Genomic DNA, 25675 nt, shown 5'->3' on the forward strand with positions numbered 1-25675 from the left:
CCTTATAAAAGCTCTTTGAGTCTTGAGCTAGCAGCAAGCAAAGTGTGCACACACTCATATAGTGTGTAAGGTCCCATAGCAGCTCAATTAGCTTGCTCTTGACTAATCTAATGATTACGCTTATCATTTACTGGCCTGTCCAGTCTCGTTCCTCACGGGTGCAATAGGTCAATAGGAAAACACTGGCTTTAAATTCACAGAGGTTGTATGTGGACATTATAAATGCAGTGAGTTTCTTTTCGAGGGCAGCACAAGTGTGTTTACAGTAAAGGCTCTGAAATGAGGCGAATAATTGAGCTCTGTTTCCAGCCTCTCTTCCAGGTGTGAACCCTCTCTGGAAGACAATTAAGTCATTAGTTCAATGCACCTGAACAGAGACCCACCACACGTTAACTGATTACACCTTCCAGCAGGACTGTACTCTGTTGCAGCAGAACACAGCGCTAGCGACGCCAAGGTCATGGGTTCGAATCTCAGGAAACGCACATTCTTGAATGCACAGTATGTTGCTTTGGATAAAAGTGTTTGCCAAATGTATTAATATAAATAACTGAATATTTCACTATAATTGACTACTCAATGAACTGATGTAATTTATGAAATTGTTACTGAAATATTACATTTTATATAAAAGAAACTATTTTATTTCTTGTGTTCCCAAATGTAAAGTAAACTAATGGAAATAAGTGTTATTTGGTTTTTCTTTGTAATTATTTTGTGAAATCTGTGAAAACTTTTTCTGCACTATTTTTAGAGTATATTTGGTATTTCTGTTTGGGGTTAAACATATTTTTGTAAGTCTCTTATATGATCATCAGGGCTGTATTTTTGTTGATCACAAATACAGTAAAACCAGTATTATTAAGGAATAATGTTATAATTTAAAACAATTTTTTTTCAGTAATGATGAAAGTGGTCGTGCTGCTTAACGTTTTAATGGAAACCATGATTTTTTTTTTTCAGGATTCAGAATGAAAAACAGTTTTTGAGTCTTTACTGTCACTTTTGATACATTTAATGCATCCTTGCTTAATAAAAGTATTAATTTCCTTTAAGTGCTTTTTATTAATCTAAATGCACTTAAAAGAAACTAAAAATCTAAATCCCTTTACCATGTGCACTTCTAATGACTGTATTTGTAAACTCCACCAATGTCCCATGTCTCCTCATGATTAAGGAGAAATACCTCACCAGGATCATTACAGTCATCCTCCGCCACGGCTCTTTTACAGGGCCATTTATAAAGAAAACTAACAGGGATGATTACATTTGGACACTGACTATCAGGCTAATTTAAGGATGAGCGAGTCGGCGGAATCGTGTAAATGTTCTTTAGGGACACTGATGAACATGCAAAGGCTGTTTCGGCTATGGAAAACACCAATCAGAGTTATGTCCACTAAAAACGAATAGGGAGAGAATGAAATGTATAAGTCAGGCATATATATATATATATATATATATATATATATATATATATACATGCAGTACAGCATTAAATGTCTTGCTGATTGAGAATGCTATACATCACAGCTCAACGCTGCATGGGACAAAACTGCCTTCATGAGAAAATTCTTTTTTAATGCTATCTGTAGGGAAAATCCTAAACAGATAAAAACAATGAGATGATGTAAACAATGCACAGCTGAAGTGAAACAATTTGTAATGATAATGTTTAAGTCTGAATTGCAAAAACATTGGATGATTAATTTGTACAAGCTACTGTGCAGAAGATTTTTTAGTAGCCTACATTGTGCTATTAATATAACCCAGACAGCTTTCTGGATCTGGATGGAATTGGATGCTATCCTGACAGTACATAACACTGATTCAGGCCAGTGGCTGGTACAGTTATGAAATATGGCTTAACATATTTTAGTATAGACAGATATTTCATCAGCCATAAACTAAATGTTTACTTATGTTTTTGTAAGCATTCATTTATACACTACTTTACACACTTTACACATACCCAAACCTCAATATGTCTCAAACTTGTATTTCAAGGTAGCAAAGTCTGCAAGCAAACATAAGAGACTTCAGTGTGAACACAAGCATTTTGTATCAAGTTATTTCAGTTATAACAGTCATCTTATTCTGTCGTTCTTACTGGCTTCTTGTTCTGTCGTAATTACTGTCGTCCTGTTCTGTCGTTCTAACAGTCATCTTATTCTATCGTTCTTAATGTCGTCTTGTTCTGTCACCATAACCTTCATCAGGGCGGTAAAGTTAGTTTCAAATTTCATATTTGACTAGGCTCTAAAGCAGCATACATAACTTTATACATAAGGACAGTCTGCAAATTCACCTCACAGTACAAAACCAAGTCCAATAATTTATTAAAATTAATGTTTACAGGACAATAGTAAATGCCTAGTCGGCAAACAGGCTAAATATATTTGGCCAATATCTCGCCTTAGACAATACTTCCAGCATGTCCCTTACTGTCTGTACAGTACACAAATATTTTCATGAAAAAAATTAGGCTACTGTATTTTTTTCTTCGTGTTACAAAGGTTGTAGAAGACTGACTTATTACAGGTGAAATTTTGCCAATACCTGCTTTACTGGATGTACAGTTCACAGATATTTTATGAAAAATTACAGAAAAAACTACTGTTATTCACCAAAAAGGCTTTTTCATGTTTCAGGTTGTTGTATGTATCTACTTACAAAACTTACTACAGGTGAGAGTTTGCCAATATCTCCATTACTGTATGTACAGTGCACAGATAGTTTATGAAAAATTACAGTAATTTACCAATAGTTTTTTTTTTCATGTTCCAAAGTTTGTAGTATGTCCCTAGATACAAGACTGACATGTGAGATTTTGGCAATACCTCCTGTCATATATGTACATTACACAATTATTTTCATCAAAATTCCTGAACACAAAGTTTTTTTTTTCATGTTGCAAAGGTTGTAGTATATTGCTAGTGACCAGACTGACTTACTACATGTGATATTTTGCATTTACTGTATGTGCAGTACACAAATATTTTAGAAACAACATTTCTGTAATTTATCAAAAGGGTTTGTTTATGTTCCAAAGGTTGTAGTACACTCTTAGTTACAAGATTGACTTACTACAGGTGAGATCTTACCAATACCTCCCTTACTGTACATACAGTACACATATATTCTTAGAAAAAAACTACAGTAATTTACCAAAAGGGTTTACAGTGTACAAATGCACAGTGCACAAATATTTTTAGAAACAGTTTGTAGTGTTTTCTTATTTACAAGACTACTACAGGTGACTTACTACAATATTTCCCTTACTGTATGTACAGTACACAAATAGTTTTAGAAAAAACCTACAGTTATTCACCAAGAGGGTTTTATCATGTTCCAAAGGTTATACTATATTTAGTCAGTTTTGCCCACTAGTAATTTACTATTGTTTCATGTTCTAAAGGTTGTACTACAGTCATTTTTATGAAACTAGTTGTGTACTGTACATATATGATGGGAGTTATTGGCAAAATCTCACATGTAGTAAGTCAGTCTGGTATCTAGGAACATACTATAACCTTTGGAACATGAACAAAACCTATTGGTAAATTACTGTAATTTTTTACTGTAATGTGCACTGTACATACAGTAAGGGAGATATTGGCAAACTCTCACCGTTAGTAAGTTTTGTAACTGCAAACATTATGAGAATGTTACTTTGGAATGCTCACTGAACCATCTGAAACGAATTTGCAACATTTAAAAGAAAAAAGTGCATACATATCCAACTTCAGAGGCAATGTTTTTGTGCTAACGTTTTGAGAACATTACTAAAGACCCAAACTTTGAATGAACGCTCTTTTAACGTTACTGGAAGAATGTTTGTTCATAACTTTGAGAGAACATTGCCAGAACGTTAACCAAAGTTCTGAGAACGTTCCCTGGTGGATTTGTAGTAAGCAATTCCCCTGGAAACGTCTGAAAACAGGACACATCTTTAATTTCTATAATTTTCAAATGTTGCACATCAAAACTGCACATGGCAAGCATAACAGTGTTTCATTTCTGTTCAGGATATTTAGTGAAAGCAGAGAACGTGACCCTGTTAAACTTCATCCATAAAGAGAGCAGCAGTCACGCCTGTAGGAGTCAGTAAACCTCTTCCAGCCGCTCCGCCGCATTTCCGCTTCCACTGGATTCAAGAGTCCCTGCTGAAAGAGCTGCGAGGGGCTCTGAAGCACGAGAGGGTTCGGTGTATGTCAGAATCACATTTATGCCTCAGATAAGTGACTGAAAGTTTGTTGCAGCGCTCAGTCGGAGTTAAAGTGAATGCGGAGGAAAGAGTTTCACCTGCAAACTTTGTTTTGGTCTCAGAGTGTTTGACAGACGCTTCCAGGATCAGACGCCAGACAGGTAAGAACATGCTAATGTAAAGTAAACTGATAAAGGGTCATGATGAATGAGTTTTATGACTGAATATTCGTGTGTATATCGGTTGTTTTGTTTTTATCTACTGAGGAATTTAGATGGCTAGTTACCTGTTGGAAAAGTTGTCATACTGATTTATTTTCAGCCCTAGATGTGATGATTAATAACCTTCAAAAAACATTTACAAAGTTGCATTGTAAAAGAATGTTACAATATAAAATCCTGCTGTAAATTCTAAATGCAGTAACACTAAACAGAAAAAAGGGATTAGAATGATACAGTAAAAACCTGTTGATTGGTTAACTGTTACCATACCATAGAAACTAAAATATTGCTTTTTACTATAACATGTTTTTCTTTTCAATATTGATAAGGATGAACGGACATGGACTATATTATAATGTATTATAATGAATACATTTATTCAAATAAAGTATATCTATTTATCATGCTTTATGAATAATCTTATTCCCATTTTTTTACAGCGTCTTTTTAACATTTAATATACCAGGCATATTTTAAGTAAGCACTGGTAAAATTTTATAATCATTTAGATGTGAACTAATCTGTTAAGACTTCTGATCTTTAAGGACTTAATGAAAGTTATGTTGCCAAAAACTGTATATTATACAAGCTATAGCATGTCATAAAATGTAAGCGGTGTAAAGAGAGTTTCAAGAGTTTGAGATCTTAGCTGGACATGAGTTAGGAATGTTAGAGTGCAGAGGTATTTCAGGAATCAGAGCTTAAATTCAGAGCTCTTTGAGAGACAACAGCTGAAAAGAGATCAATATGTTCTAAAGTGGCCAGAGTCGCATGTTTTCAGCTGTCACATGCATGGTCAAACCGAGACTTATAAAGCTCACGAGGATATACAGAATGATTTAGCCAGACTGAATGTTTTATTCTGGTGTTTTATCAAATGTTTCTTATTTGGAATAGTTTCCTTTAAACACTCATGGCCCCTGTTTCAAGGAATGCTGAGGTTATCTGATGTCCTTTTCAGAGCCGTTCGTCCACAGCAGGGCTTTTTTGTCCTTCTGTAAACAGCCTCCCCATTCTGGATTTGTGTCCATGTAGTCTCAGAAATGGCCGTTGTGTTTACACTCTAGAAGATCAGCATGTATCCCTTTGACCCTGACCCTCACATTCCTATTCTGCATCCTGCCGGAGCAGGCGGTCCTCATGACCACTGCTCTCCAAGGCCTGCTGCTGGGGGGGAACACATGTGGCAATATACTCTGCACTGCAGGGAAGGCACGTGGCACCAGTTTTTTTTTTTTTGTGGCTGATGAGTCCCCTCCCCAACAGCTTCATCATCCTCTCTTTTAAAGAGCCTGTGATTAAACTCACCACACCGAGTTTTCAGTCTAATCAAACCCTTCTGCTGGATCTCATTGTTTTTCATCTTTATTGGAGTTCCCGTTGGAAGATTAAAATGTTGATATAACAGGCACCAAAGCTTTTCATTGCACACACTCTGAATGAGTATCTCCATGTAAAAGCTTACATTAACAATCATTTTGCAAAGCTGTAAATAAAACAAAGATTATAAGATATAAAACACTGATGAATATGCAGTCATCAAAATGGAGTAAATTGCCCGTTGAAAGTAACTTGATGCTTCAAATAAAGATTGTATCGATTAGCCTACATTATGTTAGTAGGTGGCGACAAGTGACTGTTAAAAAATATTTGTCATTGAAACATTCAATCAAGAGATTCATTCAAAAACACTGATTCATCCAATAATGAAGCATGTGAAGTCTTTGAGTGCGTCAGTGAATCGTTTACTCAAGAGATTCATTCAAAAACACTGATTCATCCAGTAATGAAGCATGTGAAGTCTTTGAGTGCGTCAGTGAATCGTTTACTCAAGAGATTCATTCAAAAACACTGATGATTCATCCAGTAATGAAGCATGTGAAGTCTTTGAGTGCGTCAGTGAATCGTTTACTCAAGAGATTCATTCAAAAACACTGATTCATCCAGTAATGAAGCATGTGAAGTCTTTGAGTGCGTCAGTGAATCGTTTACTCAAGAGATTCATTCAAAAACACTGATGATTCATCCAGTAATGAAGCATGTGAAGTCTTTGGCTGTGTCCAAATTCAGGGTCTGCATCCTTCGGAGTACTCATTTGAAGGATGTTACGTCACAGCGCCGCGACGAAGGCTGTCCAAATTCGTAGGATCCTTCAAATGCGGCCCACAAATACGTCCTCCTTTTCCCCGAATTGGAAGGATGGGTGTGGTGGATCCTTTCCCGTCCTACCTATCCCATAATTCTTTTCGGCAGAGCGTAATGGCGGACGAAGCGAGCGGTAGCGGAGTGGGAGAGGAGTTTCTCTGACAAAACAAGCTAAAGTTTATGCTTCGGCTCAATGAATTTGTAGGAGAAATTAGTAGAATACTTAAAAACAAATAAAAATAGGCTATAATGGCTTACCTGGATGTGACTGTCTTGTAGTCTGATATAAAAAAACTCTCCGACAACGAGCAAAGAAAGTATTTAATTTATTTAATTGCTTTATTTCTTCCAAAAGAATTAAAATGAGGAGAATAACTCTTTGTTTGTCCATTTTCCCGCTTCTTGCTTGGCGCTGTCACGGTTGCTAGGCGACAGGATATGATCAACGGGTAAGGGAGGGAACTGAAAGAAGGGTAGGCTGTCCAAATTCACAAACACCGACTTCCGGGTTTTGCGGACTTCGGAGGATCCCTCCTCCTTCAACCGGGTAGGAAGGATCCTAAGGAGGATGCAGACCCTGAATTTGGACACAGCCTCTGAGTGCGTCAGTGAATCGTTTACTCAAGAGATTCATTCAAAAACACTGATTCATCCAGTAAGGAATCAAGTGAAGTCTTTGAGTGATTCTTTGAATTGTTTACTCAAGAGATTAGTTTAAAAAGTCTGATTCATACAGTAATGAACCGAATGAAGTTTTTGGGTGAATCATTGAATCATTCATTCAACTTGAAATCAAATTAATTAGAGAGATTTTTAAAAACACTGCAGCAATTAGCATTTTGTCAGAACCTCTATTAAATTACATGTTATTTTGTTTAGTTGTCTCTTGAGAATCATGGGAGAATCAGAAATTGTGATTCTCACTTTCTCCAGAACTGTGCAGCTCTAAACAGTTCTAGGTCTTTCTACTTCAAAATTTTATGTATATTTATTTTTTTACCTTGTAATTATTAAATAGCAATTTCTATGTGAAAATCATTTCAAAATAAATCCTACACTATTTTTTCCCCAGCGTACTTGGTTCTTGATTTACATTTTGGAATAAATGAATCATACACTAGTGTTTTTTGTAGTAGTTTGCATCATCTCTAGCTCTAACTCATCATGCTTAATTGATCTGTTTTTCCAGCCTGATGTTCACAAACATTCCCATTATATCCAGCCGACTAAACATCTACCCGCTCTCACACCCACACTGAGTCCACAGTTGTTAAATCAACAGTTTTGTTCTCCTTTTGACCTCATTGGCTCATTCGCCCAGTGCCAGGCTGCTCAGTGCAGGGTGGGATCACTGGTCATGGACGGGAACAAGAGCTGCTCTGTGCCTCTGTGGGTACGGGACAGCATCGGCCTGATAGTTCAAACTGTGACTTAGCAGAAACAGAAGAAAGCTCAGCTTAACACTTCACTTGCAGCTGTGTGACATAAGCACAGATAATGACATCTCGAGCAGTTACTAGTTAGCCTGCATGGCATTTGGGCTCATGACATCACCGTAATAGATGTCATATCATTACATGAAGTAGAGCAGACAATGTACAGTTGACTGTAGCTTAAACTAAAACAGCTAATATTAACTGAATTCTCATAAATTGGCCCAAATTCATTTTTTTTGTTATTTATTTTGAGGGAAAGTCTGTGGAATGCATTCAAACTTGGTAAAATGTGTTAACCAGAGCTGAGATGTCATATAAATATAAACATAATTGTGAGGGGCTTCCTGTGACATTCTGGCTTTGTTTGATTTCCAGTAGACTACAGTTTGATGTTTTCATGCTGCTAAGCTAATTATGCCATAATAAACATAAAAAGTGCACAAACATTGGTTTAAATTATAATAGTTTTTTTGTTTTTAATAAATGAATACTTTTATTCAGAAAATATGCATTACATTTATGAAAAGTAATTCTAAGTTTTACAAAAAGGCTTCTGTTACAATAGACTTCTATTTTATATAAATCAAATGCTTAATATTTCTATTTATGCTCAAAAAGCAAACATGTTAAGCAAAATATTACTTGTTATTAACATTGATAATAAAAAGAAATGTTTCTTGAGCACCAAATTAGGATATTAGAATGATTTCTGATGAATCATGTGACCTAGGGATGTCAAATGATTAATCGCATCCAAAATAAGTTTTTATGTAATATATGTGTGTGTTCTGTGTATATTTATGTATATATAAATACACACACATACAGTATATAATTAGAAAATATTTACAAGTATTCACATGTCTATATTTATATTCATATAATTTATATTATAAATAAATATATTTGATATATAAAAATAAAAAAATTCTGAAATATATACATGCATGTGTGTTGATTTATATATGCATAATAAATATACACAGTACACATACATATATTATGTAAACAAAAACTTTTATTTAGGATGCGATTAATCGCGATTAATCGTTTGACAGCATTACTGAAGACTGTAGTATTGATGCTGAAAATTCAGCTTTGCATCACAGGAATAAATTACATGTTAAAATACAAGTCATTTCAAAGTGTAATATTTTACTATGCCACTGTTAATACTGTATTTTTGACCAAATGTAGCCTTTTTCAAAATTCCCAAACTTGAACGGTAGTGTATATTTATAATAATTTCTCTCTTCTCTGTAAACCATCTTGGCCGGTGTTTTTTTTTTTTTTGCAATGCGTTCTGGCATTGCCTTTTCTTGATCTCTTTTCTTGATATAGATTAACAGCTCACTAGGTGTTGGAATGAAGCTAATGTTTTACGCTGTCGACATCTGCACTCAATACGTAAGAAATTTTCATTTATCAATTCATCCATCCATGTAAAAGGACATTCAAATTTATGGTCCCTGATACCCTTTTTTCTATCTTTTTTCTTTTTTGCTATGGCTATTCATCTATATCTCCGTAACATAGCTCCGTTATGGTGATAACTAGCTATATGGCAAGTACATTCTTGTCTATATTTTGACTCTGTGACTCAACCACATGCTGTTGTTTACAGTCTTTCTATTTTGGAGAGCAGACTGTGTTGGTTACACAGGGAAAAAAGAGCAGTCTTTCTGTTTTAAATATCACGCCTTGCGGCTCAACTTGAATTCCCGAAGATGTGATGTTGATAAGGTTGGAGTTTTTTCATGAATGTGTTTGCATGTGTTGCAGGGAAGATAACTCACCAATGCCTAGTGGTTTATGGCATGTTGTTTACTGAGTCCAGCAAGCCGTTTCAAGTATGTTATTTGCTTTATGTGTGCCTGTTCCAATTAAACCCTCCAACAGAAGTTGCCCACATGTTTAGTGTTCCCTGTGGAGGAGGCCTTCCAGCCAGTTTGTCTTAGGCAATTGAAAGCAATTGTCCTTTGTGTAGGTTTATGTCTGTTTTGACCTTTTTCAACAGCACTGCAGTTGATGTGTCAATGTGTGCCTGACACACCTCTATGACGTTGGTTTCCAAAGCATTGCTGGGCCATTTTAAGGTGTTATGCGTGTGTTGTAACTTGTTTTATGCAGTTTCAAGGCTGTTCTAGTTGCTAAGCTTCTGTATAGTTTCTAGGTGGTTGTTAAAAATGAACCGAAATCAATATTTGAGAGAGTACATAACCAGCCAGTGTTCAAAACTATCGCTTTACTTTAGCCCGATTTACAACGGATAGCTTATAATAATGTTTTCTAATTTGAGTGGTACGGGTAGGTTTTTTTTTCGCGGGAAATTCGAGCATGACACTGCATCATTACGTCACGTCTGTAAACATAAAGAAGTTTTCCCGGCTAGTAGGCTATAGCACGTGCGGATCCTGCAAGTGGCGCATCATTTATAGCCTTTTCTCACAGCAGATGGAATAATTAAATGTATCATTTTGATGGCGGATTGTGATCCAGAAAGGATTGTGTTTATGAAACATGTGAATGAAATTAAATTATATTCCAGTTTTAAACGTGCTTCTGATTACAGATAGCCTGGCATTACACAAGATTTGTATTCTAAAGAAAACCATTTCAAATGGAGCATAGTTTGCTTTTGGGGTTAAAAGAATTTCTTGATATGAAATTCGAATGGCATGACAATTAGTTTAGACTGTACAGAAATGGAAATCTACATGTTAGTACACACTATACCCATAGTCACGCAATGCTGATGTTGTTAACATTAATAATTTGAGAATAAAGTATAACAATAATAATCATTTTCGCAGTTTGATGTGATATGAGCAAACCAATCTTTAGATTAAATCACCGTAGTTAGCGCTATTTATGGTAATGCTTTTTTTCTCAGTTGGGCAGAACAAACTTGGCAGACTTGTTACTTGTTCACATGACAATATACGGTGAAAATTCTGATTTGGGTCATATATTCCAAGACGTAGGCTAGAATCTGTGATTACTAAGTGTTTGATTCACACCGGTGTGGTGACTGACAGCTACACATTCACCTCATAACATTAGATTAATCTGCGCCAACTGGCCATATCACGCCTACTGACATTTTCAAGTTTTGTGTTTCAGAAAAGTTATGACAATTATATTCCATCAGGCTCCTGGTACATCTGACACTTAGAGAACATTGACTTACATTGCTGTAATACAAAGCATATGGGTTCTTCTGATCAAACTGAATTGTGACTTTTATTGTCTTTTAGTTGGCATCATCAATGCAACAGCACGTTTGGGTGGGTCATATTTTATTGAGTTGAGAATTAGATCATCGTTAGGGAAAATGACCATTGAAAGCCAAGAGCGAGATCTTTCAGCCAAAGGTTCCAGTGCTGCCTTCCATCCTTCTGTTTCTACTCCCAGTATGGAGGCCAAAGCAGTATGACAGTTTGTTTAGAGTGTGTTTGAGGGTACATATGATGGTGTCATAGACAATACAAGAGTTTGACTAACTGAAGCCAGATGCCTTAGACTTTAGCCTTGGATGTGTCATGCTGCAAATTGAGGGAAACCACACGCAGCATTACAATAGGAAGGAAGGGTTTTTATGAGTCATGCATTTTGGGGGATTTCTAGTGTCATTTGGATCTCCAGCCATAAAACACATTTTCAGAGTCTGTAAGATGTTCACTCTATTAATATTTTTAATGTTGTTTGCTTAATTTCCATTTTGTACCATTGTCCATTTACCATTTTTTTTTTTGCAGTACATGTCACTCTCTTGGAAGTCTGCAGTGATTGCCTTTTACCCTAGGGTCCTAATCAACTTGTTGAGTTTATATTGCAATAAAGTCTTTACATATTACCATACAATTATACTTTGCATATCCGGATTTTATGGTGAATTTAGCTCATAAAAAACAAACTTTATTGTAGAAATAATCACAGATGAATTGCCTTCGATTATGAACGCGATATTGCATAGCTTGTCAGTGAACTACGGCTCTCGTGAATTAAATGCCGCTCCATCTGAAAGCACGTGATGGAGATTTACTACTAATCACAGAACTGGCTTTAATGACAAGATGCAAATGACAATCACTTGCGATTTATCGTGCAGCCCTACATGTAATATTGGCATAACATGAAAAGAATCAGTCAAAATGTTCTCAGCGCATCTCTTCTTTAGTAGTTTTATAGTCTTTAGTTTCTCTTCAGTTTAAGATTGATTATACAAATTTGCTGTTCACATCAAAACTTGAATTGAATGTAAAAAAACTGGACTTCTGTACCTAGAAATGCATGCAGAGTGGTGGATGTGAGCACAGTGGGATGGAGAATGGGGCCCTGGAGAGCCATCCTCACTACCTGAATGAAACCCAGCTAACTGCACACAAAAGGACCTTATTGGCAAGGCACAACCATCCCTTGCATTCCTCTCTGCCAGCACTCGGTTCAAAAGCACTTTTGTGAGCCTCTACATAGTTCAGGCCTTTTCGGAATTACTACCTCACTGTAGCAATTAAAGACATGGGTAAATATTACTTGGCCCAGTCCTCTTCACTGTACTATTATCACTGGGAATTTGATTCTTTATTCTTAACAGGGAGGAAGTGAGTAGTTTGGGAAGTTAAAGTAATGCACGGTGTGTGCTGTTGATGACATGTTCAAACCTGTCGCTGAAAGTCTCAGCACATCAGTAACTGATAGTATTCCACTTATCAGATAGGCAGCTTCATGTAGTTGTTCCGTGAATGCATTTGTTATGTGTTTTCCCTGTTTTGCCTCAGCATTACCTCTTTAAAAGCATTAGACCCATTTTTTTGGATCCTTTCCTGGTGTTCCAGAAGGCCTGTGAGATCTTAAGAGAGCAACTGAAGGCGATTTGTTTGGCAGCTACGCAGCTAGTCTGTAGACCTGATATAAACCATATTTGACGTTGCTTTAATGCAGTCATTAGCGTATCAGAAGGCAGCAGAAAGCTTTTTGATTGCCTAGTGTCCCTGCAGAGCCAGTAGTCCTGGACCATTTATTTCTCAATCACACTAATTCATTCCTGAGGTTTCTCCTGTATCACATTACTGGACATACGGTATTGGCAGATTGAAGGCTTGCCATCGCTCACCCTCCTAGTTTCGCAAGAGATTGCCTTGTCATTTAGTCATTTAAGCACTTTTTTTATTAATGCCATTCTGCATGACAGGAATACATAAGAAAAAGGCTGAGATCATTTTTTCATGTCCTCGGGTGAACTTTTTCAGGTCATGTGGAATTAGATGCTATATGAACCACTTCTGTTGAAGTGAGTTGTGATATCAATACCATATTTTTCATACTTTGTCACTTTGCGGTAAATGGCACTCGGTACACGTCTGGAACATTTGAATTCTGACTTTTTCCCTTTCCTCTTTTCAAGTGTGTTTCTTTTGGCCTACCCTTTGTGTATATGTGTGAATCGTTGGATTGAACAATAAAGGATAGCCTGCCATATCATTTTTTTTAATACATGCATTTTTATGCCCTGCAAATTTAAACATTTGGATTTCTGTGGTATTGGTTGTAAATTCTGTCAACTTTCTCAACTGTCAACTTTTTAAACTCTTAAGTTTGGTAAAATATATACTATGTTATAATTATATTATTATTTAAAAATATTGTTAAATTGATTAATGAATTGATAAATATAATAAATTAATCAGTTTTCTATAAACTTTATTTTTAGGTAAAAAATAATAATAGAATAATAAAATACACACACGCACACGCATATATTATTATTATCATTTTATTTTTATTTTTTGTATTGCGAAAGTATTATATTGGAGAAAATGTTGGCAGGCCAAGCAGGAATGTAAACTACCGGTCTCCAAAAACCGAAATCTGATAAATAAATCCTTATTATTGAGCTGAGAACAGACTGAACAGGATGTTCATGATTACTGTCTTTACTCAAGAGTCTAAAGGCAATTAACATTGCATGAGTCACGGTTTAATTAACTACAATTAATGGAAATTCCGAAAACTTCTGTTATTGTGAGTTTCCTGTAATGTTCATCAGAAATTATTTATATTAGTGTCTATCAACGTTAAAGACATTGGGCATTAATTGACATTACTTGAGTGTTTCGTGTCTTGTAAAGGGTTGTGAGCCTGTTGAATTGTATTTCAATTCCTGTATTTGAATTGAAAGCAAATGGGTTGCAAAACTGTCATTTGTATTTTGAATTCAAGGAAAGTGAATAATTGTTGAAGCTGTTTGTGTAGCTTTAACATGAGGTGATTTATCAAAGCTCAAGCAATCTAGCTGTTTTTCTCAATTCATACAAAAGTACATCGGCCAGACCTCAAATTGTAGGATTTACACCAATGCCTCCCAGCAGAGCAGCTCTTAAAATACGTGGTTGGTGAAATCAGCCAGTATGGGAGGTTGTACCAGAGTTTGATTAGTACACAAGTCATAGTTTTTCTTGGAAGACCTCAAAGGTTGCCTTCATAAGAGTTTACGTCAATTCTATCTGATTGATTGTAGTGAACTGTTGGCTTGGTGAACCACTATGCTACATTAGTTTTACAATCACACTGTAACATAATCTGTTTGGTTGTTGAGCGAGAATGTGCTTTTAAGTTAGTCTGCAGCAGCTGATGAATTTCAGGTGGTAGACACATCTTTCTTGATACATTTGCAAAAATTAAAGTTTAGTTCAGGTTTTTTTTAACGCTATTTGTAATTTGTCTATACAGGATTTCTTGCTGTACGAATGGTATAGCAGTTTATAATATTAGATTACCATATTATATATACATATATTTGGACATGATATCATCTAAATACCTTGATAATTGAAGGCGATTTGGATTCATCCAGTTATAATGATTTTGTTTTCTTGGTTTTTCATTTGGCTTCTGTTAGATTCAGCAAACTGTGTATTAGAAATGACTTGTCTGTGATGCTTTTTGAAAGGCAGTAATTATGTATGAAGACTCTAAATTTAGACATGATTGATATGCATAACAAGGTCAGTCTAATGTGTTCTAGCCTGGTTTTCATGTCAGTCATTAGCCCTTGTTTCAGTAATCCATTTTTAATTTTAAATGGCAAATAGCTGGATGTCAGGAAAGCCGCTAGACAAATTGCAGATTTTGCACAATGTGTAAAGAATATTTTGTGCACAGCTCAATCATAAGACAGCTCGGCTCAGTACAGGTTTAAAATGACTGATTTATGCTTTAGAAGATATTACGAGAAGAACAGAATTTGTAGCCGAAAGATGATCAAACGGGCAAATATGTGATATGTGTTCAGCCTGTTGTTGAGTTCTATTACCATGATTTCAGATTTTGTTTGTGTGTGTTTTTGTATGTGGCTGTCTCTCAGGTTTTGGGTAAGATGTCTGCTGGTCCTGTGTTTTGGAATGTTCTTCATAATTGCTATGTTGGTTTGACTGTTGGAGAGATTGTTTTCTATTCAAAGGTGTGGCAGCCTACAGAGATGTAGGAGAATTTTGCCTCTGACAATCATCATGGATATGTAGGGCAGGATGTTTTAAGGAGTAACGTACCTCCACTCAGTATTAAAAAAAAGTTAGATTTTCTCAGTATCAATTTAGTCAAGTAAGGCCAAACAAAACCTAGATTTTTCATATTCTAAAGAAAATGTGTTTGGTTCTTGCTGTAATCACTCTTACAATTGTAGGGTGGTTGTTATGAGGTTACTAAGGTCTTCTGGATCGTTGCTTGCAGACTTAAAAAGAACCCAAAATTACACAAACGTATGTGTTTACACATCTCATTTTTGAGAGAACTTTATAAAATAAATGCATGTATACTACCAGTCAAAATTTTATGAATAGTAAGATTTTTAATGTTTTTTTTTTTTATTGAAGTCTCTTCTGCTGTAAGGTCTGTTTTGGGTTTTGTTTCTTGTTCATGTTTTCATGTCTTTTATTTTGAAGTTTGGTCATGGTTCCTGTTTTGTCATGCTTCCCTTGCCCTCATGTTTCATTGCTATTGGTTCCTTTGTTCTATGTGTCATGTTCTGATTGGTTGTCCTTGTCATGTGACCCTCATAGTTTTGTATAAGTTTGCTAGTTAGTGCAATTGTGCCTGGTCGTGTATTGTCGTTGTAACCTGCTGTCGGTGAGTTTAGTTTGTTCATGCTACGTCTCTCTCATGCCACGTCAAGCCAAGTCTGTGTTAAGTCTGCATCTGTTTAGATCATGTTTGGATTATGGAAACCACTTTGTAAATAAACTGCACTTGGGTTCATACTACACTCGCCTTCAGTGGACTCCCTCGTTACAGAATACACGACCCCTACAATGAACCCAGCAGTTGGACGTCTCCTCTGCCTGCGTCAGGAGGGCCGGGCTATAGAGGAGTATGTGGCCGATTTTTGTGAACTTTCTCACTTGGTGAATTTTAATGACGTGACCCTAAAGGACATTTTTCGTTCGGGTGTCGACGAACCACTTCGTTCCAGTCTGCCAGGGGGAACAATTTGTTGGTCATTGGAACGATATATTGACTTTGTTCTGCTTTTGGCTGGGTCACCTCTGACTGTGGGAATTGCGGATGAGGAGCCCCGCAATTGTGCTGTACCTCCACCAAAGCCTGCTAACCCAGAACCTGCCAACATCACGTCTGCTACACCGAGGCCTGCTCACGTCATGCCTGCCACGCCACAGCTCGCTAATGTCATGTCTGTTACCCCAGGGCCCGCTCATGTCATGCTGGTTACTCAGGAGATTCTCCATAACATGGCTGCTATTCAAGAGCTCCACCGTAAGATAGCTGCCACGCAGGAGTCTCTTGGGAAAATGGACGCAGTTCTAAAGTCTGCTCACGTCATGCCTGCCCAGCCCGAGTCTGCTCACGTCATGCCTGCCCAGCCCGAGTCTGCTCACGTCATGCCTGCCCAGCCCGAGTCTGCTCACGTCATGCCTGCCCAGCCCGAGTCTACGGGGCCTGCTCACGCCACGCCTGAGTCCCTGGCCAAGATGGCCGCCACCAAAATGTCTTTTGGGGGGGGCTATAGTACCGAAGCTCCTGCTAATGCGGAGCTTGGGTCTGGAGCTAATGGATGCATGGTTGACGTATCTGACCTCCCATTAAATACCGCACTGTCTGTGATGGCGGTTGCCATTGGGTGTGTGTGGGCTGCACACTGTGCTCCTGAATCCTCGTCCTGCTCTGTCACGGCTATGGAGGCCGTGTGTGAATCCTTGTCCTGCCCAGTCATGGCTATGGAGGCCGTATGTGAATCCTTGTCCTGCCCAGTCACGGCTATAGTGTCCGCGCTTCAAGAGTGCCCTCAAGTACCCGCTCCTCCAGAGCGCCCCTCAGATCCCGAGTCTCTAGTCTCGGCTGCTCTGCCCTGGTGGGCTCCGGTCCCGTCTGCTCCGCCCTGGTGGACCCTGATCCTGCCTGCTCCCCATGGCCCCCTGCCTTGCCTGCTCCGCCATGGCCCCCTGCCATGGCCCCCTGCCTTGCCTGCTCCGCCATGGCTCCCTGCTCTCCCAGGCCCGCCATTGCCCCATGCTCCTAGTCCTGTTGCCCTTCACGGGCCTGGCCCACCATCCCTCCCCCCCATTCTGCCTCTGCTTCACCACCCCCCTGGACTTTTTTGGGGTTGTTTTGGGTTTTTGTTTGGGCGTCGGGAGCCGCCCTTAGAGGGGGGAATATGTAAGGTCTGTTTTGGGTTTTGTTTCTTGTTCATGTTTTCATGTCTTTTATTTTGAAGTTTGGTCATGGTTCCTGTTTTGTCATGCTTCCCTTGCCCTCATGTTTCATTGCTATTGGTTCCTTTGTTCTATGTGTCATGTTCTGATTGGTTGTCCTTGTCATGTGACCCTCATAGTTTTGTATAAGTTTGCTAGTTAGTGCAATTGTGCCTGGTCGTGTATTGTCGTTGTAACCTGCTGTCGGTGAGTTTAGTTTGTTCATGCTACGTCTCTCTCATGCCACGTCAAGCCAAGTCTGTGTTAAGTCTGCATCTGTTTAGATCATGTTTGGATTATGGAAACCACTTTGTAAATAAACTGCACTTGGGTTCATACTACACTCGCCTTCAGTGGACTCCCTCGTTACATCTGCTCCCCAAGCCTGCATTTATTTGATCAAAAGTATAGCATAAACAGTGACATTTTTGAAATATTTTAAAATATTTAGTTTTCTAGCAGAATTTTTAGCATTATTACTCACATGATCCTTCAGAAATAATTCTTATTCTTAAATAATTATTAAGCCTTACTTATTCAGAAGAAAATAAATAGTAAACATATTTCACAATATTATGGCTTTTGCTGTATTTTGGATCAAATAAATGCAGGCTTGGTGAGCAGAAGACAATTCTTAAAAAAAAATAAAAAAATGTGCTATTGAAAAACTTGACTGGTAGTGTAGGTAAATCAAGTACCTTTTGTGAAAGTTTGTTTAATTTTTGGTTTGATTCATAACTTTTTTATTTTATTTCAGTGGTACATAAATAACATTAGGTTTAAGCTTTAAGCTAAACCATATTAGTGACACAGTTCCATAATTTAAATCTCTGGTAGCGCTGTTAGCCTGCTAGTTATATAGCAGCATTTTATATGTTTATAATAACCACTTTTCACTTTGTTGTTTTGTTGATTAACTTCGTTTTAAGTGCCTAAGTGGCAGATCTGATAGGCCACAAGACATTTAAAACATAAAATAGCCAGTTTAAGTGAAGTCGTGGTGTGCTACTTGTAAGTTCATACATTTTTCATGTGGTTCAGGTTTAGGTTTTTTGCCTGCTGTTGACCTACTGTTGTTTGAAATGTAATCATTTAGCTCACACATTTAGAAATAGATCACAATAATATTGGACTTGCTTATGGAGATCAGTGATATTAATAAAAACAAGTCTGGAATAACATTTGCTTCATTACTTGATGGCTTAAATAAATGTTTGAATTTCATCGAGAAGCTCTTGGAGAACAGCCTGACTTTCAGTCTTTCCGCCATGAAACATTTGTGATCTTGATGGACTGAAGCCCTGTTTTTACAGCAGTGATTTAACCAGCTCCAGATGCAATTCCATAAATCTTATCGCCTCTTTTCTAAGCCTTTTAAAACTTATTCAGAAGCTCTTATTTAAAGCCAAGAGTCCCCCTCTCTTTCTGCATGGATTTATTAGCTGCAGTGGGGTCTGCAATCTGCTCAGTTTGCCAGTGTGAGAGGAAAACAGCTGGACTAGTGTGAACTTTGCTGTAGATCTGTGGAAGATGAGGGGTGGCACTATGCTTTTCCACAGAGAAGTTAATAAATGGGGAAAATTATAAATGAAAAATAATCACTTATTTGCATCTTACTTTAATTATTATACATTTAATATTTTGTATTAAATTAAGTGTCATTCATTTTTTTTATGTGGCTTTAGTGTACAAATTAAAGCCCTCATGCATGGGAAATTCTTTTAATAAATATTTTAACATTTGTAGAATATGCTTTCTGTTTAAAGCTGAAGGATGTTATAGTTACTGAAGAATATAATTCACTTAGCTCGTTTTAACATTAGTGTTTCCTTCAAACTAAGAATAAAAATGTCTGTTATGACACAATAAAACATATTTTTTAGACTTTTTAAATGACATTGTATTTCTTGTAAATAATCCAAGGCTTAGAAAGTCTATAAAGCAAACGTTCTTATTTAATTTTTGGTATTGTAACTTAGTTTATAGCAGTTTCTTATTCCGAGCGGTCAATAGGGACAGAATGACTGAATGAAACATTCCTGGCATAATTTTTATTGGATGAAACTGATTCTTTAATTTCATTGCTTAATATGATAATTATTTCTAAGTTTTTCATTAATTGAAAGTGTAATCTTTAGGATTTAAAATGTTTGAAGTTATCAGGCAACACCAAATTTGTTCTGATTTGGAGTATGATCCTTTTTTGCATCCTTTTGTGTTATAAAATTCTCATGTCAGCTTTAAAATGATCATAGAGCCTCTGGTCAGGTGCCTGACTGTTTTTGAGAGCAGTCATATTTTTCTGCACCCGAGGTTGCAGCCATCTGGCCACACCGCCATCCACTGCTACTCCTGACCTCCCATGAATGATGTCCTCATAGTGATGACCATCTTTAGTCGCTCCATCCCTCTTTTCTCAGCATGGTGAATAGCCTGTCGGACTGATTGATATGGCGAGTCCTTGGAGAAATCGCACTCACATAAAATGACACAACAGAGCTGTATATCAGTTGGATATTGCTGTCGAAAACCATTTTTGATGCAAGTGTATTTCAACATAGCTGGCGATTAATCTCTTATGTGTTATTCTGTCTTTTCTGTATTACACTTGGAGTGTTTAAAGCAGTTCAAAAATAATTAAAATGTATGTGTGTGACGCATACAGACATTTTAAATTCATTTTGTGTGTATTTTTATTGTTTAATAATATATAATTTATTATTATATTTATTGCTTATTTTAAAAATATTATTTTTGTATTTTGTTAAATTTTATATATGAATGTGTGTGTGTGTGTGTGTATGTATGTGGTATGTGTATATATGTGTGTGTATATATGTGTATATGTGTGTATGTGGTATGTATATATGTGTGTGTATGTATATGTGTGTATATATATGTGTGTGTGTGTGTGTGTGTATGTATATATTTATTTACTTTTATATTTTATCAAAGTTTGGGATCAGTAATATTTTTAATGAGCATAAAGAAGTCTCTTATGCTCATTAAGGCGACATTTGTTTGATTAAAAATACAGAAAAAAAAACTTTAATATTGTGAAATATTATTGCAATTTAAAATCATGGTTTTCTATTTTAAAATACTTTAAAATAAAATTTATTCCTGTGATTTTTTTTTTTTTTTTTTTTTTCAAAGCCGAATCACGCCAATTGAAGTAGTTTGATCGATCTTACCCATAGGGTTTGGGTGTTTCACATATAGGCGTAAGTAGTTTCTAGAATTACTGACTCAAGTCCGCTGTAAAGGCATTTACAAGTTGTGTTCAACTTCTACCAGCTGTTACATGATATGGGTGGGTGGAGAAATGAATGATCTCTCAAAGATGATACATAGAGACATTTACACAAACCTTGTGTAACTGCCTCTCATCCCATGATGCTTTCCTGCTTCATATGGGAGATTGAAAGTGTACTGGCTGGCTTTGGCAGGATGTGTTGTGATGCATTGGCTGTGTTTGGATAAGACTTTCAATGAGGGGGAACTGAATGAGCTCCACACCCATTGTCCGGCGCTCAGCAGCAGACCAATGAACAGAGGGTGTCAAGGAGAGGGCATGCAATAGCACTGGTGTGTTTACTGAATGTAAGCCAAGTAAACCCAACACTGATGGTTGGTCTTCAGAGGGTATATGAGATCAATGTTGGGAGTAGCTGGAAATATTTACCACAATCTAGAAATGGAGAACTGAGATTTACCAAACACGCTGATGTCTGACCTCAGCATCGCTGATTTGAACACAAGATTGTGTTGTTCTGGTTAAAGGTGCTTCCTGCATGCATTGTTCTATTAATTGCTTTTGGTCAAAGTTAACAGGCAGATACTCGCCTACATAAAGTTTATTAGTCAGACTATTTATATCACTTGCCCTCTTTATCAGCCAGTTAGCCTTGTTTCAGGGTTGTTTTGTCATATGGAAGGTTAAAATGAATGTAAAAGGATGATTGGTAACACTTTATTTTAGGGTCTCTTAACTAGTTGCTAATTAGCATGCATATTACTAGAATATTAGCCATTTATTATTAATAATTAAGCACATGTTAATGCCTTATTCTACATGACCTTATTCTACATCCCTAGTCCTACCCAATACCTAAACTTAACAACTACCATACTAACTATTAATAAGCAGCAAATTAGGAATTTATTGAGGGAAAAGCCGTAGTTAATAGTGAATAAGTGTTCCCTATTCTAAAGTGAGACCAGATGATTTTTAAGGGGTCAGTCACATTTTCCATTCCATATTTTCAAATAATAGGAGTTTGACATTGCATCAGACCTGTCTCAAAGAAGAGCATTTATTAAACAGCTGGAATTATCTCTGAAAACCTTGGAATGAATATTTATTGATTTATTTACTTATTTATTGATTTATTTACTTGCTAAAGTTTAAATTCAGTTTTAATCCTGTGTGATTCCCTTTTGATTCATGTAAATTATCAACATATGATGATGATGAATATTATGTAGTTTAATTAGGGGCCAAGCACCGAAGGTGCGTAGGCACCTATTGTATCCGTTAGCGTTCTTTTTATTTTTCTTCCGCTGTGGAAGTCTATGGTAGCCCATAGAACCGATTGCAGGAAAGTTGTAAAATTTGGCACACTGATAGAAGACAGTCTCAATACTAACCACAGCAAATTTGGAGTCTCTAACTCAAACTCTCTAGCGCCACCACTTGTCCAAAATTTCACTCATGTTTATGCTAATAACTTTTGAACAATAAGTCACAAAACTAATTTTCTTTAAAAACCTACTTTTTCAAACTCCTCCTAGACCGCTGGTCTGATTTTCACCAAAATCGACTCGTATCATCTTCAGACCATGCTGACAAAAAGGATTTTGTGTTGATAGACAAAACAGTTTTCACATACCACAACAATGAATTTGAGGCATGATGCCAAAATGACACTTGAGGCCATATCTCTGCAATGCTTTGGCATATTGACACCAAACTTTGTGTGTCACACAGAACACACCACATCGATTTGATAACGGTGCCAAATGTTGGTCAAACTTTAACATTATGTGTGTGTGTGTCCATGTCTACAGAGTCACTTCCAAAATTCTCCCTCCGGTGCAGGAACAGAGTGTACTGTTGTGTGACACATCGTTTTCCAAACGGGATCAATGCAAACAAGGTTAAGCAGAAAAAATGACTGTTGCTGTTTTTAAAACCTCACACTGTGCAGACCTCTATTCCAAGCCACAACAACTACAAAAAAAGCAACCAAAAGTCATTAATGATATGGGGTCTCACAGGAAAATTCCAGAATAAAATGTAAGAATGGTTCTATTAAAAATGCCACGTATGGCGCTGTACTTTTTTCCGAGAGATAGAGAATAAGAAAGAGGGGGGAAACAAGGCAGTGTTTTGCGGCTGTGCTATAAATGAAGTATTTGAGCATGTGCTGTGGCTGTGGGCACGAGAACCTATACCAGGATTCAAGAAAAGAGGGGGAAAAGGAAATAAAAATGGTCCACCTCAGAGTCACAGAGCAGCTGCTGAGGGGAGACTCGTGCTTGTCCAGTCATTCAGTATGATCGCATGGAATGCAACCCGGCTCTGCTTTTGGTCCCCTCAAGTTTAGCAGCACTAAAGACAGACGCCTACAGGATATTGATCACATACCACGCAAATTGCTTTCAGCCAGAAATGAATGTCTTATTGATGTCTTCACCTTTGTCAGCTTGAGTTTTACAACATGATGTCAGAGATATTGAGAATGTAGTGTAACTTGAAGTATGTAAAGTGATAGTTCACCCCAAACTGATTTTTTTTACTTATTTTATTTTTTATTTACTCTCTTATTTTTATTTGTATTTATTTTATTTTTATATATGTATTTATTTACTTTTTATTCAACTTATTTTTATGTTTTAATAATTATATTTTTATTTATTTTGCTTTACTTTCATTTACTTATTTTTGAGTTTATTAACTTATTTGCTTTTTATTCATTAAATTATAATTTATTAGTATTATTAATTTAGTTGCATTTAAAAACTGTTCACATTTGCTAGACTGGCTTTATTTGACCATACTTTCAGCTATTTTTATCAACATTTGGTTCAGTTTGTTGAAAACAGAGTATTATAATGCTATGGTTTATTGATTTGTCCCATCACTTGTAATAAGAGCCCATCCTCTCCACACTGGTTTTCATAGACTATGACTGAGAAAGGTTTCAGGACCATAAAACACATGTGGAATACCGAAAACCGTTTTGTTGGGAGCCATGTGGTATTTTGTCATGCATAAAGTTTGCAGGGCATTACAATTGTAATATTGTTGGTATGATGTCCTAAAATAGAAGCTGTTATTTGATTTTTAACAGTGCAGCCGCAGCCCCTGGTCTAGAAAATGATTTATGTTTTTAATGCTCTAATTTTTATGGATCAAGGAATTCGTTGCTGCCAATAATAACCTGCACATTTGAACAGTTTAGAGTTTCCCCTTCATCCTTTCAAAGGAACAACCACATGAGTTACATTTATTCTTCTGTCTTTTTTCAGCATGTTTGGTTCTACATGCACTCCAGCCTCCATAAATGTCCTTGTCAAACCTGACGAGAGCACACCATGTTCTTTTAAATCACTGGTCAGAAATGACCTTGACTTTTTTGTAATTATTTTTTGCACATGACCTACTTATTTAGAGGCTGCTTCCATTAAACATTTCCTTTGTAAACCAATTAAGAAAATGGGTCAGTATGCCCTGTTGAAAAACTAAGGGACTTATTAAAGTAATTGGGTCAAAATCAGGTTTTCATGTGTTTATCTCTCACTATAGGCATAATTCTTCATTCATGAGTTTTTCTGTGAATGGGATGATAAACTGAAAAACTACACAGTGAGATTAGCTGTCTGGGTAGTGTTGCTTCCAGTCAGGTAGTCTCTTTGGGCCAGTTTCCATTGTGGAAGGGAATAGATTTCCTCAACAGGGAAAGTTTTACCTGTATAGCATTAAAAATTGAGCAGGATGATATTATAGTGCATTTCAGTAGGGTAGTAATTAGCATCTTATGTAAGCGGGGGTGTTTGAAAGCATGCAGTACATACCTCAAAGTGTCAGCAAAGCACTAGAGGCTAAATTAGACATTAGCTTATAAATTACAATAATGCATTGAGGTCAAGCTCAAAGTGAATGTTAATTTGGTGTAATTCAATTTTACAAATGTCCTTGATGCAAAGGTAGGAAAAGCGTCAAGGCTATAAATGGATTCAACGTGATTGTTCACCCCAAAAATAGTAATTTTCATGTTTTCTTTTTTAGGGGACACAAAAAAGAATGTAGTTGGTTGGTAAATGTGTTGGCTGTTATGTGATGGAGCGAATGAGGGCATGGGATGTTAAGTATCAAAAGGAACATGGAAAAGGACCATAAAAGCATCATAAACGTCTAGATATCTTTGTGTGAGGAACAGACTGAAATTTAAGCCATTGCTCTCTTAAAATCTTGATACCCACCCATGTTGTAATGCCTGATTGGTGAATGAATCAATCTTCTGAGTTGGATATTTTTAATGAATCATTTGAACTAGTTCACATAACCAGTCTGAATTAATTATTTACAAAGAAGTGAATAAGGACTGACATTTTGGTCAAAGCTATTGGATGATTTAAAGAGAACTTGAAATATAGCGTGCTGGTTGTGTGTGCTTAGTTTTAATGATTTTGTCTCCTTTTTTGAAGTTTTAAACCATTATTCTCCATGTATACGTAGTCATTCCATGAAAAATAAATGCATTCTCCAAAACATCTCATTTGTGTTCAAATCCAAGAAAGGAAGTCATTAATATTTGAAACAACAACAACAATGTTGGTAAGTTGTCTTAATTTTCATATTTTGGGTGAACTATGAACTAATTATCCCGAAAAAGTTAAGGAGTGTAGAACACGTACACTATTCTCTCAGGACTGTATGCTGATAAAATGGCT

The 25675-nt window shown here is 36.6% G+C and overlaps 1 protein-coding gene across 2 annotated transcripts in view; it reads left to right on the forward strand.

Annotated features, from left to right (window-relative positions):
* Nucleotides 1–4140: 4140 nt before the first annotated feature.
* The window catches only part of LOC306843222 (tetraspanin-9-like), a gene marked incomplete at its 5' end in the record, with an annotated part of 192565 nt that continues 171030 nt past the window's right edge, over nucleotides 4141–25675 (forward strand). The window contains one exon of one of the 2 annotated variants that reach the window (XM_079374560.1): nucleotides 4141–4368. The remainder of the gene's footprint in view (nucleotides 4369–25675) is intronic. The other variant, XM_079374561.1, reaches the window with a different exon arrangement.

Source organism: Barbus barbus, assembly GCF_936440315.1.
Source record: "Barbus barbus genome assembly, chromosome: 23".
NCBI lineage: Eukaryota > Metazoa > Chordata > Actinopteri > Cypriniformes > Cyprinidae > Barbus > Barbus barbus.